Raw genomic sequence first — 15,986 nt, 5'->3', positions numbered from 1 at the left:
ATTTAAATAGAGGAAGGAAAGACTCAATTCATAAATGATGAACTTAGCTGTATCAAGAACTAAATCTTACTTTTTTAGAACAAAGTCTTAATTGGTAAATTAAAAGAAAAATGTGTGTGTGTGCGTGTGTATGTTTGTGTTTAAAGATGTGATGCTGTCAGGGATCTGAGTAGGTTTGAGCATTGGAGAATGTTACTTCTTGACTCACTCATTTACGATGCTTCAAACGTCGAATGTACGGACCACAGGTCTACCTGAGCCATGGATGTCTTCATGAGTTCATTGATTTAGGGATCAAGGAAATATTTTAGAGAATTTTTTTAATGAACTCAACTTCCCTGTCTGTTTCAAGAACAACCAACTCAATGACTTGACCAGGATAGAGTACCTCAAGAGAGGTTAGGCAGAGTTAACAACTGCCAGGGAGAAATTAGCTTTTTTAATGGCCATTTAAAGATGACTTTTCACTGAGACGCAGGAGGAAAAAAAAGATAACTGAATTTAAGATGAGATTGGAACTTAAAAGAATTATGTCTCTAGGATAGAAAAGATTCCAAACCTGTTTATTTAATTTGAATCAAAATTCTAAGAAAGTGCAAGATGAAGAGGTGAGAACAGGGGTATTAATCCATAATTTCCTGCTTCTTGGACTCATCTGGAATCCTTGTTTGGGGGGCGAAAAAAGCAAAGAGCTTATCAAATCTTTCTCTTCAAACCAGAACCTCAATAGCAAATGCTACTAAATATACCAAACTTTCTACTGATAATATTTCTTCCCTTTTGTTTTCTTTTTATTTTATTTTATTTTTCTTTTGTGGTACGCAGGCCTCTCACTGTTGTGGCCTCTCCCTTGTGGAGCACAGGCTCCGGACACGCAGACTCAGCAACCATGGCTCACGGGCCCAGCCGCTCCGAGGCATGTGAGATTCTCCCAGACCGGGGCATGAACCCATGTCCCCTGCATCGGCAGGCGGACTCTCAACCACTGCGCCACCAGGGAAACCCCATTTCTTCCCTTTTAATAGGGATCTTTCTGACCATTTTTCTCTGGACCATCTGAACGGGCCCTAGTGATAACAAGACATGTATTCACCATCTGGGAGGATGCTAAGTATTTTTGTTCTATCCAAATCTTTAGGATAAAAGAATGGAGGTTCTTCATTCCAAATTCACATTGTGGCTTTGCTTCTTATTTTTTAAATTTTTATTTTATATTGGAGTATAGTTGATTTACAATGCTGTGTTAGTTTCAGGTATACAGCAAAATGATTCAGTTATATATATATATATATATATATATATGTATATATATATATATATGATTTGTATCATTAAACAAATGATAAATTTGTATCATTATTTTATGTTCCATATATAAGTGATACCTGACATTTATCTTTGTCTGACTGACTTCACTTGGTATGATAATGTCTAGGTCCACCCATGTTGCTGCAAATGGCATTATTTCATTCTTCTTTATGTCTGGGTAATATTCCATTGTATATATGTATATGTGTATATATATATACAAATATATATACACACACATACACACATACAGCATCTTCTTCATTCATTCATGTGTCGATGGACATTTGGCTTTACTTATTAACAGATAAGTGATTTTGAGCAAATTACTTAACTTCATCCTCAGTTTCATCATTTTAAAAATGGGAGCAATCCTTTTACCTAGGAAATTTGCTTTAACCATGAAAAGCAGAAACCTATATTATACAAAGAACCTACAACAGCACTAGCACTCTTCACTCCCCTGGAATGCTCACCCAGAAAACAACTGAAGGTAAAAGCTTCTCTCCATCTGCTCTGCAAGGACAGCCTTGAGATCGAAACGTTATCATTCATAGTGTGTTAAGCCAAACTCCCTCTATCTGGACCTAATGTGGATTTCTCGTTCCTAGGTTGAACAGCCTCATTCTGAGTAACACATCATTTCTTTCCATATGTTTTATATCCTACTTGGTTTGGGAGAAGTTTAATCTCTTTGAGATGATTGGAAAATGTCTGATAATTCATGTGCGTATTTTAAAGTCTAACTCCCAACTGAGATTGTATTTTCCCTTATCCAAATTCTTCAGGTACACCCAGAGGGGTTCTGCAGTCAGCTTATCCTGGCTCAAGAGAGCAGATTGCTAACAGCTCAGAAATTCTGTGAGATGGTTGTGAAATATAATCAACATTAAAAACTAAAATTATATAAACTTACAATGAATAAATCATATAAAAAATAAAACGAATATTCAAAACTACTGATTTGTCAATTATTTTAGTGCATTTCACAACTATCTGTGCTCTTGAGGTTACTCTGCCTATTGTAAGTGTGTGACATGAATACCATAGGTCTTATACCAACTCCACCTTCAGTGGTGTCACGTTGAGAGCATACAATCAGCCATAGTGAGTGTATTCACACCACAGTGATTGACAGCACCACACATCAGGGCTTGGTTTATTGTTTCACTGACTGTCTAAATTTTAGAAAGTATTGGAGAGAGAAAACTCTAATTCGAAAAGGTACATGCACCCCAATGTTCATAGCAGCACTGTTTACAATAGCCAAGACATGGAAGCAACCCGTGTCCATCAACATATGAATGGATAAAGAAGATGTGGTATATATATATATATATATATATATATATACACAATGGAATATTACTCAGCCTTAGAAAAGAATGAAATAATGCCATTTGCTGCAACATGGAAGGACCTAGATATTATCTAATACTAAGTGAAGTAAGTCAGAAAGAGAAAGACAAATATCATATGATATCACTTATACGTGGAATCAAAAGAGAAGATATAAATTAACTTATTTACAAAACAGATATAAACTCACAGACACAGAAAACAAACTTATGGCTACAAAAGAAGCAGAGGGGTAGGGATAAATTTGGAGTTTGGGATTAACAGATATATACTATTATTTATATATAAAATATATAATCAACAAGAACCTACTGTATAGCACAGGGAATTATACTCAATACTTTGTAATAAATTATAAGGAAAAAGAATCTGAAAAAGATTGTATATATATATATATACATATACATATATATGTGTATATATATGTATGTATAATATACAACTGAATCACTGTGCTGTTCACCTGAAACTAGCACAACACTGTAAATCAACTATACTTCAATAAAAGATTAAATTAAATTTAAAAAATCTTGGCCAAAAGAAATTATTGGAGAAAATGCAATCATACAGATTAAAGTTTAAAGTATGTCATACTGTATCTATTACATGTAAATAACACAAAAATTGATGAAATATTCTACTATTTGAAAACTATTATCTGATTCATCAAAAAACTTGCTCCCATCATTGACAAACAAGTGACGTTTCAACATCTGTCTTCATTGTTTCACTTTCATCTTCGTCATTAACGTGAATGAAAATATCAACCAATATTCATGTTGAGCTACACTTTTACAGGTTGACTATGAACAGCCAAATTTGGCAAAAATCAACAAGGACATTCTGTGATATGTAAGAGTAATATATATTTTTACTTTTACGTATAAAGTGCATGCTATGCATCCTTTATATAAATAAATTTAAAATAAGCTTACATCACACACACACACACACACACACACACACACACACACACACACTTTTGGAGAGCTTGCTGTTAAACATTTATCATGGACATGAAAAAATTGTCTCTGTATGTTATTTCCATGCATTACAGTGAATGATTCATATCTTTTCATTTATTAAGGTCTGTACTGCTATTTCTGCCAAATCATACAACTACAGGATCATTTCAAACTGTGTTCAAGTGCTTGGAATTTTACTACAGAAAAGAGCTTGGGTTTTGATATTGGACTGTATGCAGGCGAGCATAGTGATTTGCCTGCCAGGAATGTGTGCATTCCAGAGACAGCCTGCTGGGCTTTCAATCCCAGCCCCACCATTTACAAGCAGGCAAATTATTCGTTCACTCCATGACACATTAAAAAAAAAAAAAAAAAAAAAAACTTCTGGAACTTAAAACTAAAACAATTAGTTTTCCTAAATTACAATGCCGAGTCTATTTATTTGCTAGGCCAGGGAACACTCATTTGTGAAGAAATTCATTAAATAGTTCACTGAGGAGGAGAAGTGGGTTTTTTTTTTTCAAGGCTAGAAAGGGGAGGTTGTGGAGTTTGTGCCAACTCAGTAATGAAATCCAACGCCTGAAGGAAGGGAATGAGCCCCTAAGTCTGTACACAGTGGGTTATAAGAAATTCCATGTGTTCTTGGTTAAGACAAGTCTCTTCAGCAAGGTCCAGTATCAATCATTCAAAGTCCATTGTCTCTTATCAGCTTCAGCTGGTTAGAACCAGTTGTGAGGAAACACAACAGTCAAGTTTCTTGTGTTTGTTGTCTTGTGTTTTTATGTTTTGTTTGCCATATAACATCATTTTAAAAGATAATATTACCCATCTTTGCAACACTACTTACAATAGCCAGGACATGGAAGCAACCTAGATGTCCACTGACAGATGAATGGATAAAGAAGACAGTGGACTATTACTCAGCCATAAAAAAGGAATGAAACTGGGTCATTTGAAGAGACGTGGATGGACCTAGAGACTGTCATACAGAGTGAAGGAAGCCGAACAGAAAGACAAATATCGTATATTAATGCATGTATATGCAATCTAGAAAAATGGTACCCATGAACCTATTTTGCAGGGCCAGAATAGAGACACACACATAGAGAACAGATGTGTGGACATGGAGGGGGGAGGAGGGATGAATTGGGAGGTTAGGATTGACATATATACACTACCGTGTGTAAAACAGATAGCTAGTGGGAACCTGCTGTATAGCACAGGGAGTTCACCTCGGTGTTCTGTGATGACCTAGATGGGTGGGATGGGGGGTGGGAGGGAGGTCCAAGAGGGAGGGGATATATGTATACATACAGATGATTCACTTCATTGTGCAGCAGAAACTAACACACATTGTAAAGCAACAATACCCCAATTTTTAAAAAATGATATATTACCCAGAGGAGAAAAGTATAATTCAGAAAAGATATGTGTACCCCAATGTTCATAGCAGGACTATTTACAATAGCCAAGACATGGAATCAACCTAAATGTCCATCAACAGGTGAATGGATAAAGAAGATGTGGTCTATAGACAATGAAATATTACTCAGCCATTAAAAAATGAAATAACACCATTTGCAGCAATATGGTTGGACTTAGAGATTATCATACTAAGTGAAGTAAGCCAAACAGAGAAAGACAAATAACATATGATATCACTTCAATGTGGAATCTAAAAAATGATACAGATGAACTTATTTACAGAACAGAAATAGACTCACAGCCATAGGAAACAAACTTCTGGTTACCAAAGGGGAAAGGTGGGGGAGGGATAAATTAGGAGTTTGGGAGTAACATATACACACTACTATATTTAAGATAGATAACCAACAAGGACCTACTATAAAGACCTACAGGGAAATATACTCGATATCCTGTAATCTATAAAGGAAAAGAATCTGAAAAAGAATATATATATATATATTATATAAATTATAATATATATAATACATATATATATACACATATATGTATATATGTATCACTGAATCACTTAGCTGTACACCTGAAACTAACACAACATTGTAAACCAACTATACTTCAATATAAAAAATAAAATAAAATAAAAAGATATATTAGATTCAAATGTTTAAAAATATCTAGAACAGAAAAATAGTTTCACTCTACTGAAAACAGATTGGCCTAAGCCAGTGATGTGACAGGAATTCCATGATTCTCAGTACAGCCCACTATGGCATATGTATGTCACATTACGGACTCCACAGAAATATCAGGAATAAAGTTACTAATGTATGTGAAATGCTTAGAACCGGGCCCACGGTCTACCTTTGGTGGGTGTCAGTTGTTTACATTCTTATTTCAGAAAATGCTGAATAAAATCTAGCCTATTCCTACAACCCAGTAGACCTGACAGTTAACACCTTAGATTCCTCATATGAAAGAGGGTTCCATCACTTATGATATTCATCTTTGCGATTCCAGAGCTTGGCACAGTGTCTTGGACACATTATGTTCTCAGCAAATGGTTGTCACTGTTAAATTATTCTAGGGAGGCACTGATATTCCTGGGATTTTTATTTTGAACATGGACTGAGATCATCTCCAAGCACAGTAAAAAATACATTTTCATTATTTAAAAAAAAGCAAAGATGAATTTATTAAGTGACAACTGTATATTCATTTGTATCCATATTTTATAGAAAGTGATGCACAGAAAGGCTCCTTATCCAGGTCCAACAAAGAAGTAAATGGTGCAACCAAGATTTGAACCTGTAACCCTGGAACTCCAAAACACACGTTCTGGCCACTATGGCATAGTGCCTTCTTTAAATACTCTAGAATTTGTCCGTGAAGAATTTCAGAATTCATGAGAAAAGACTTATGTGTCATTGGAAAAAAAATCCTCTAGCTGATTTCAAAAGAAGTGATGAATGTCCCCTTTGGGGAATCATAAGGGAGGGTTGAAAGTGAATAAAAGAAGCTAAACACATAAGAAACAAATTCACCAGCCAGGACATTCCCCAGAGACCATGGCAGCTGACTCCCTGGGTTTCTGAACAGTTCATTTTGGATTCCTTTTGATAACATCAGAAGATAATACCTTAAGCAATTTTAATCCCATTACCTGCACATAATTGGGGAATCTTTTTTTACCTAATTTCTCTTACTCTATGTTAATATTTTCTTTTCCCACATTAGCAGAGAAGGGAAAAAGGAAAGGAAAATGGAAAGGACCTAGAACAAAAAATGTATTGATTTTTCTTTGTACCAACCTTCATGTACTGGACTCTCATTAACACTTAAACAACAAGGCCTTAACTTTAACTCATATCAGCTGTGACATCTTTCTTTTTTAAAATTTATTTTATTGAAGTATAGTTAATGTACAATGCTGTGTTAATTTCTGCTGTACAGCAAAGTGATTCAGTTATGCATATATTTATATTCTTTTTCACATTCTTTTCCATTATGGTTTATCACAGGATATTGAATATAGTTCCCTGTGCTATACAGTAGGATCTTGCTGTGGATCCATTCTCTATATAATAGTTTGCATCTTCTAATCCCAAACTCCCAATCCATCCCTCTCCCACCCTCCTCACCCTCGGCAAACACAAGTCTGTTCTCTATGTCTGTGAGTCTGTTTTGTAGATAAGTTCATTTGTGCCATATTTTAGATTCCACACATAAGTGATATCATATGGTATTTGTCTTTCTCTGACTTACTTCACTTCGTATGATAATCTCTAGGTCCAGCCATATTGCTGCAAAAGGTATTATTTTATTCTTTTTTATGGCTGAGTAGTATTCCATTGTGTGTGTGTGTGTGTGTGTGTGTGTGTGTGTGTGTGTGTGTGTGTTTATACCACACCTTCTTTATCCATCATCTGTCAATGGACATTTAGGTTGCTTCCATGTCTTGGCTATTGTGAATAGTGCTGCTATGAACATAGGGGTGCACATATCTTTTTGAATTATAGTTTCGTATGACATCTTTCTTTGCCCCTTAGGGTTCATCTGATCTCTGAGAGCATTCATTTCAGTAATCTATTACTACTCTGTAAACTCTGCCAAACTTAGTGCCTTCAAGGGTGGATCCCCACATTTCCTTAAAGGGCCTGATAATACATATTTCAGACTTTGAAAGCCATATGGTCTCAATCATAACTACTCTGCCCTGGTAGTGCAAAACCATCAATAGACAATATATAAACAAATAAGTATGTCTGTGTTCCAATAAACCTTGATTTACAAAAATAAGCAGAAGGCCGCATGGGTTCTAGTTTGCTGACTCTTTGCTAAAACCAACCATCTATTATTTCTCATAATTTTCTGGGCTCTTCTTCTCTACATGTGATATTGGCTGTAACAACATTAATCAGGGAGCCTGGCTTAGGCTGGAACATCCCCAAAAGCTTCACTCACATGTCTGGCACCTCAACTGGGTTGGCTCGAACAGCTGGGGACTTTCTGATCCACTTTCTTTGTGGGTTCACCTATCTTTCCGTAGTCTAGCTCACACATCTTCACATGGAAGTCAGATAGATCCCAAGAGCATGAATGTAAAAACTGTTAGGGGTCTTCCCTGGTGGCGCAGTGGTTGAGAGTCCACTTGCCGATGCAGGGGACACGGTCCAGGAAGATCCCACATGCCGCGGAGCGGCTGGGCCCGTGAGCCATGGCCGCTGAGCCTGCGCGTCCGGAGCCTGTGCTCCACAATGGGAGAGGCCACAACAGTGAGAGGCCCGCGTACCGCAAAAAACAAAAAAAACCAAACTGTTAGGTCTCCTGATGTCTAGAAGGAGAACTGGCACAGAGTTAGGTGGTCAAAGCAAGTCATAGCAAAGCAGCCTAGACTTATGGGGAAGGGAAATGGATTCTGCCTGCTTATGGGAAGAGCGGCATGCTCATCCGGGGATGGAAAGGGTTGTCATGGCCACCTTTACAAACAACCTACCTTAGCACTTATCACGTGAGTCACATAACTAATCGTAAGATTGTGGTGTGTGCAGAGGTCCCAGATCACAGGACTTCATGGTCTCACTGAAGAAAAGTAGGGCCGCTGCATGTATGGCAAAAATAATTCATCTGCCAAACATTGATTAAGTTTCCAGTAAGGGCCAGTTACTGTGTGGGATGCCAGCGATACTAAAAATACAGACAGACTCATCTCCCGCTTCAAGTTTACAGGATATGAGAAAGAAGGGCCTGAAAGAAAGTAATTTCAGCAGCATAACACATTCTAGACTAGACATTTGAATAATAGAAGAGCCATGGGTGTCCAGTGAGAGGGATTCACCTGAAGATGTAAGGAAGGCTTTGAGGAAGAAATACTATTAGACAAATGCTTATGAACAAGGAGGGGTTGGCGTGGTGGCCCAGATGTGGACTGTTCTAGACAAAAGGAGCCGTGTGGAAGTGGGAAGAGGCTAGAAGAGCTTGGCTGCTCCGAGAACTGTAGACCAATGGGTTAAATGAGGCTGCGAAGTCCAGCAGGGAGCAGAGTCACAGAGGCCTTGAGTGACGTGGGAAGATGACCTACATTCACCCTGCAGGAAAAAGTGATCTGATGCAGGTTTTCAGAATGTTAAAATTTTAAGGAACCGTGTAGGACAGAAATCGGTGAAACAAGAAACGAGAGACAGAGATATGTGTTAGAAGGCCATTACAGTACTGAGGGCAAGAACTGATGATGACTTAAAAAAAAAACCACATTTCAACCTGTTTTGTTTGTTCATGCTGCCTGGTGAGCTGAAGACTGCTTCAGAAGAATTTGGCTTAGAAGAAGAACAATGCATGAGGAAGAAAGTCCAAAGAAATAAATCTAGAGCCTATTGTCTTTATAGTAAGATCACTTGAATAAGACTGTTCTGGACAAATGCAAAAAGACATTAACTTGACCTTCAAGAATTAAATCATTGTTAACTTCAATAAGGGGCCTTGTGACATAATACATTCTTAACAAATATAAACGGCTGTCTTTTTTTGTATTCCAAGCTAGAATTTGCATTAGTGCTGAATGTAATGCTTTTAAACATGTTTTAAAAGTATCTCTTGTTTTTTCTCAAGTTCTATAAGTAATGCATATTTATTCATCATAGAAAAATGTTCCAGTAAGGGAAGACAAAAGAGAAATAATAAAGAGGGGTTGTGAGAAGGAAGAACAGAAGTTCCTCCTTTAGTCTCTTACTTTTGCCCCTTCACTCCCCCCACTTCCTTTCTAAAAAGCGTTAAGATTCATTGTCCTATATTGGGCACAAGCAGACAAAATGGAAGCAAAAAGAAATGGCAATGTTAATTTTACTTCTTCCCAATGTCTCTATTTAGTGCTCAGAGCAAGACCAATAGCTCAACAGTCCATTGAACTATGAATAAAAATGCCATGGAAATTGTAAATGGAGACCATAATGCCTTCTGATCTATACTCTAGAGATAATCAGATACCTCTGGTCACACTCCCCCCGCCAAAAGTCACAGAGACGCCACACACATACACAAAAACACACTCGTGCGCACACATGTAAATGCGTACACATGCATCACACACCCACACATATTACACACACACATGCAGACACATATGTGCACACACATGCATACATACATATACACACGATGCTGTTTCCCTTTGCTGATGGTCCCACTTCACTCCCCAGACACATGCATCCTCTGTGCTCATCTTAGGGTGGCTAATTTCCACTCTTCCTTCAACACTTGCTTAGAGGTAATCTCACTCAAGAATATATTCCTATATATTCCTATAGAATAGTCTATAAACACGTCCATCCTAACAACGGTTATTTGGTTTAAAATGGTTTGTTTACTGACTTATCTCCTCCAGTAGACCCTGGGTGCCACAAGAGCAATGCTCTTGTGTTGTTTACCATTATATCCCAGGGAGTTAACATAAAGCTGGGCAAAGAGTAAATGCTTGATAAATGGTTTCTGAGCTGCATGCGGTGAAATGCAAAGTGGAAGTAGTTTTGGCACTAAGAACAATAATATCCCAGTTCCCAGGAGCAGGATGGTGGCAAGGGTTGATGTCTTCATTTAGGAGGACCAATCTAATAAGTAATTCTTTATATCCTAAGTGAAAACATTACTCATGTATAATTATCTGTCTGCTATTATCAAAATACATTACCACTGAATTCAATGCTTTCTCCACCTTTTAATTTTTTAACTTTTATACAGCTAACTTTTACCTGTGAATTATTCATAATACATTTTAAATGAGTATAAGATAATTGACCTTGTCTGCATGAGGCACCCATAATCTCACCCTGTAATAATTAACTCTCAGATGTGGGCCATTATTAAAGGATAATGACTTTTCATCAGTTTGGCAATACATTATGGCTTCGTAGGTCCATTGGATTCTGTATTTCGCACCTTTGCTTTTTAATTTCCTCCCAAGATGTAACACTGCTAGCTAACTGCGTGTCTGGAAATGAACTCAGCACATTTCCAATCACACCAGGGAATCTTGCTCCCCTATGAGTTCACTGCATTATCATTTACCTCTTTCATGAAGCCAAAATTCTGGAAGCTCTTCTAGAACTCCAGACCATTTTGTCTTCCTCATTTCCCTAAACTCTCCTTTTCCTTAAATAGCCATCAAGGCTTACTGACTTTTTTCCTGAAACTTGCCCCATCCTCTATCTCAGCTATGTGCCCCCCCCCCACCCCGGGTCAGGCCTCAATAACTCTGACTTAGACTAGAGAACTAGGCTCCTCACCCAACTTCCCTCCCCAGCCTCTGCCCCTAAATCCTTTCTGATGAGAATTCTAAAGCACAAAACACACCCTGTCACATGACTGCTTAATCCATTCCAGACGCCCCACCCCAAATGCCCTCAGCATTTAAAAAAACATTAAATGATCAGTTCCAAAAAATCACTGCCCAAAGGCTTGATCATGACTGCATTTCAACAAAACAAAGACCAATTAGAGAATTTTTTCTTGTTGGCAACCAATATAGAGCTTTTTTATACAATGGGATTTGGGGTAGAGATTCATAAATAGATCCCAGCAATGAGTATCTTATAGATAGGAATGTTTCCCCCAGTACTTACAAGAAAAACTAAGGTCTAGAGAGCATGTGATGCTGGGAATCCTGCACAATTTTCATAAATACAGCAGGTTCATATCCTTGGGACCCATGAGTGCAGAATTAGTGCTGATAAACTGTACTTGAAAAAATTTCTCAATTTTTTTGATTCAATATTTTGATGAGTAAATGTTTAACTCAGGATAAGCAAACAGGGTAAAATTAACTTACTAAAGGGACATAGTACAATATTTCCTAACATTTTAATACTCCAATTGTATGCAGATGGTTACTAACAACTACAAATGGTTTTCTGTATTCTTTAAAATCCAGAGTAGATTTGCAGAACAGAATATATGCTCTAAAGTAATAGCTATTTTCTATGGCAGACTTCTTGTAATTCAATCGGATCTTCCTGTCTGCCACTTAACAGGTTTCTCTAGTTTCCATGCACAGGAAGTACCGTCATTTCTGAATATAGAAATTGCTTCCTGTGATTACCAACCACATTTCTGATCAATATTCTCTAAGCATTCGAGGGAGGAACTTAAGAAAAATGTAATTCTGTTCCAAAAGGAAACCCATGAACCCATGAGACTTCCAGAACAGCGCACTTCAGATATTAAAAAAAAAAACAAACAAAACTTAAAGTGTTCTGAAGAATGTTATATATATCTAATGAAATGATTAATAACTGTTTAACCACCCATGGACATCTAGGTAAACTGAATGATCATTAAGAAAAGAGAACAAATTTACGGTTACCAAAGGGGAAACGGGGGTGGACGGAAGGATAAATTAGGAGTTTGGGATTAACATATACACACTACTATATGTAAAATAGATAACCAACAAGGACCTACCATACAGCATAGGGAACTCTACTCAATATTTTGTACTATCTGATAAGGGAAGAGAACCTAAAAAAGAATCTCTCTATATATATTTATGTATATACATTTATATATATTTACGTATATATGTGTATACATAAATATACATACATATACATATATAAATATACATATTTATGTATACACATATATAATTGAATCACAGTACTGTATACCTGAAGCTAACATGATATGGTAAACCAACTATACTTCAATAATAAAAGATAAATTTTAAAAAATTGAAAAAGATCTGTGGGCTTTGCTGGTGGCGCAGTGGTTGAGAGTCCGCCTGCCGATGCAGGGGACACAGGTTCGTGCCCTGGTCCGGGAAGATCCCACATGCCGCGGAGCAGCTGGGCCCGTGAGCCATGGCCGCTGAGCCTGCGCGTCTGGAGCCTGTGCTCCGCAATGGGAGAGGCCACAACAGTGAGAGGCCCGCATAACACACAAAAAAAAAAAAAAATCTGTGCTCAGGAATTGTATCTGTACCCATATCAGCGAGGATCCTCCTTATAATGCTGCGCTTGATCATGACTGCATTCGCACAGAACATCTAGGGTGGGACATTGTTAACAGCACCCCAATTGTACGTACCACATTTTGAGACACACCGATAGAGAGCTTTTAGCAGTAACTATACCAATTCTCCCCCTGCTCACCCTGGCCCTCATCATTCAACTAGTCATGTGCCAAACCTAGAAGGAACATAGCCATGAAGTCAGCCCATCCCTATCCTAGCAACTCAACCTCTAGGTTGCAAAAACCAGGAATTACATAATCCACCCCTCAAATTTTTCCACTTCCAAAGCTTTAGAGCTACCTTTTCCAATACTGTAGCTGCAGGTATTTAAATTTAAATGAATTAAAATTGAATAAAATTAAAAATCCAACTCCTTATCCATAATTACTATAAATCAAGGGCTCCATGGGCACAGGCAGCAAGTGGCCACCATATCAGAGAGTGTGACTAGAGAACAGTTCACCACTGCAATAAGCTCTATCGGACAGTGCCAATTTAGAGAATATTTAGAATCTTAAAGAAGAAAAAAATCCATAAGTATGACATTATTTCTCATAACTTCTGGTGCCTACAATTCATATCTATTTTTACAAATTATCCAAGCACTACCATTTTAAGTACCCATTTCTGCATAACCAACCATGCCAACATTTTGTGACTTTAAATAATTATCCCATTATTTCTCACAATTCTGTGGGTTGAGTATGTCTCAGCTAAACGAGTCCTTTTCTGCTCTTCCTTGGAGTTCCTAGGCTTGTGATGTAATGGCAGCAGAAGTTGGAATGTCCAAGATGACTTCAGCCCCATGACTAGCATGTTGGAAGATTCTTGACTTTTCCTCCATGAAGGGAGGTGTACTGGCATATTGGAAAGGTGGGGGTCATCTGGAGCACTGGGAAAGCTGGGTCTCCCTCTCATCCTCCCTCTCTCTTCCCCAGCCCCCATTTCTCCATGCAGTCCCAGGTCCTCTCCTTCTGGGGGTGGGCCCTTTTTGGAGAACATTTAATACATCCTTAAATCACACTCCTCCACAAACTGTTCTACCACTTCAGTTCTCAGTTCCATAAATTGCCACAGGACTGCTGTGTTTCTAGCCTTCCGGTGTTCATGTAGCTGTCATGCTGCCTTTCAGATATTTTTTGAATTCACGCCTTCTCCACCCCACTAACCCAAAATATGTGTTAAGTTTCCTAAGCAAAGGAATTGGGTCTTCAATATCTAATATCTGTGTATCTCCCCCAGACTTAAAGAAGTTAGCTGAGTGCTGTGCAGAAATTAAGCCATTAATAAAATAATGAACTGAATTCAGCCACCCGTCCCAGATGCTACTGTCTCTGTTCAAAAGCAGGAAGGTGTCCATCCACTTCTATGCTGGGTAGTGTGACAGTGAACTTTGGAGTTACAAGAACTAAGAGGTAAATCCCAGATCCAATGCCCCATTATATCACATTGCTTCAAAAACAATCATAGGGGCTTTATAATGTAATTGTGGACATGACTTAAGTCTATGAAAAGTTAGTTACAGAATAAGAAGTAAAAAACAGTTCAAGGCAACAATAGCAAAAATAAGAACTCTTGAAGGAATTCTAACATGAGGCTTTTGGTCCATATATTGCTTAGGAGTTCAGCTGTTCCCTCTTCCTCACAGGAAGACTCCTTGACACACACACACACACACACACACACTTATTTTAGGTGTTGAATGTCTCTAGACTCTTTAAAGGCACTAAACATATAGACAAACTTGCCAATGAAGACTGCCTAGAAAATAAATTGCACTCGTTTTAAAAAATCTAAGCTGTCAGCAGTGCAATTTGCTTTACTGAAAATTCAGATTTTAGTGATTCAGGATTGAACACCATAAACCTGCTTTTGTTGGCAGTAAAAATATTTTCACTACCTCGAGTCATCACAAACACCTAATGTAACTTTTTCTTTCAATGCAGAGATGCTGGGATACTCAGACTCATAACCTACAAGGAAAAAATTTTATCAGCTGCTTTAGCTTTTTGACACAAATCTTTCTATAGGTGATTGAGATGATTTATGTTGGTACTAAGAAATAAAGTGTAAGCAGAAATGAGCCATTTTACAGTATTTTTCTGCACAGCCTCCAAAAGAGTGAAGAAGATGAGATCTCAGACAGGAAAATGGAAATAATGTGTCTTCTTTAATTTATATGAGAGGCAAAAGGAAAATGCATCCCTTCTGCTTTGGCAGTTGGAATTAAAAGAAGCATCCGATGGGATTTTTCACTCAGGCACACCTTGGTTCTCAAGTAATTTACATTTTGAAGATCAAGAGGCTTTCTTAACAAATTTGAAGGTTGTGTACCTCAGAGGTTAGCTAGAAATGTACTCAAATAAAGTTTTAATCCCTATGGCAGATACGAGAGGTGGAAGTGGTAATAAGAGCAAAGGAAGGAACTTGGCATTGGGTGAGTGCTAATATTTACAAATGCAGTAATGCCTGGTGATTGACAGTTGAAGCTGGTCAAGGCTCTGGGACCAGACAGAGTAGATCTGAAGTCCACCTCCATCACTCACTTGCTGAGTGACCTTGGGCAAGTAGTTTGACCTCCAAACCTCAGTTTCTCCAAATGTAAGATGCAGGCAATAATAGTACATACCTTACAGATTAGTTGTGAGAATTAAATGACATAATGCATGTAAATCTCTTAGCATACTGCCTGGCACATACTAAGGGCTCAATAAGGATTATCTATGATTATTATTGGCATAGAATTTTTTTTCCTTTAATCAGTACAATTAAAACCACCCCCAAGGTGATATTATCAGCACTTTACATCTAATGAATCAAAAGTACAATAAGGTACCACCTCATATCAGTCAGAATGACCATCATCAAAAAAATCTACAAATAATAAATGCTGGAGAGGGTGTGGAGAAAAGGAAACCCTCCTACAT

The 15,986-nt window shown here is 37.7% G+C and overlaps 1 protein-coding gene across 2 annotated transcripts in view; it reads right to left on the bottom strand.

Annotated features, from left to right (window-relative positions):
- Positions 1-15,986, bottom strand: part of CNTNAP5 (contactin associated protein family member 5) — an 876,608-nt gene that overhangs the window by 196,293 nt on the left and 664,329 nt on the right. The gene's annotated exons all lie outside the window — the stretch shown is intronic.

This window comes from Phocoena sinus, chromosome 7 (genome assembly GCF_008692025.1).
Source record: "Phocoena sinus isolate mPhoSin1 chromosome 7, mPhoSin1.pri, whole genome shotgun sequence".
NCBI classification, from domain to species: domain Eukaryota; kingdom Metazoa; phylum Chordata; class Mammalia; order Artiodactyla; family Phocoenidae; genus Phocoena; species Phocoena sinus.
The sequence above is the reverse complement of the archived record's forward strand: the minus strand, read 5'-3'. Positions and strand labels throughout refer to the sequence as shown.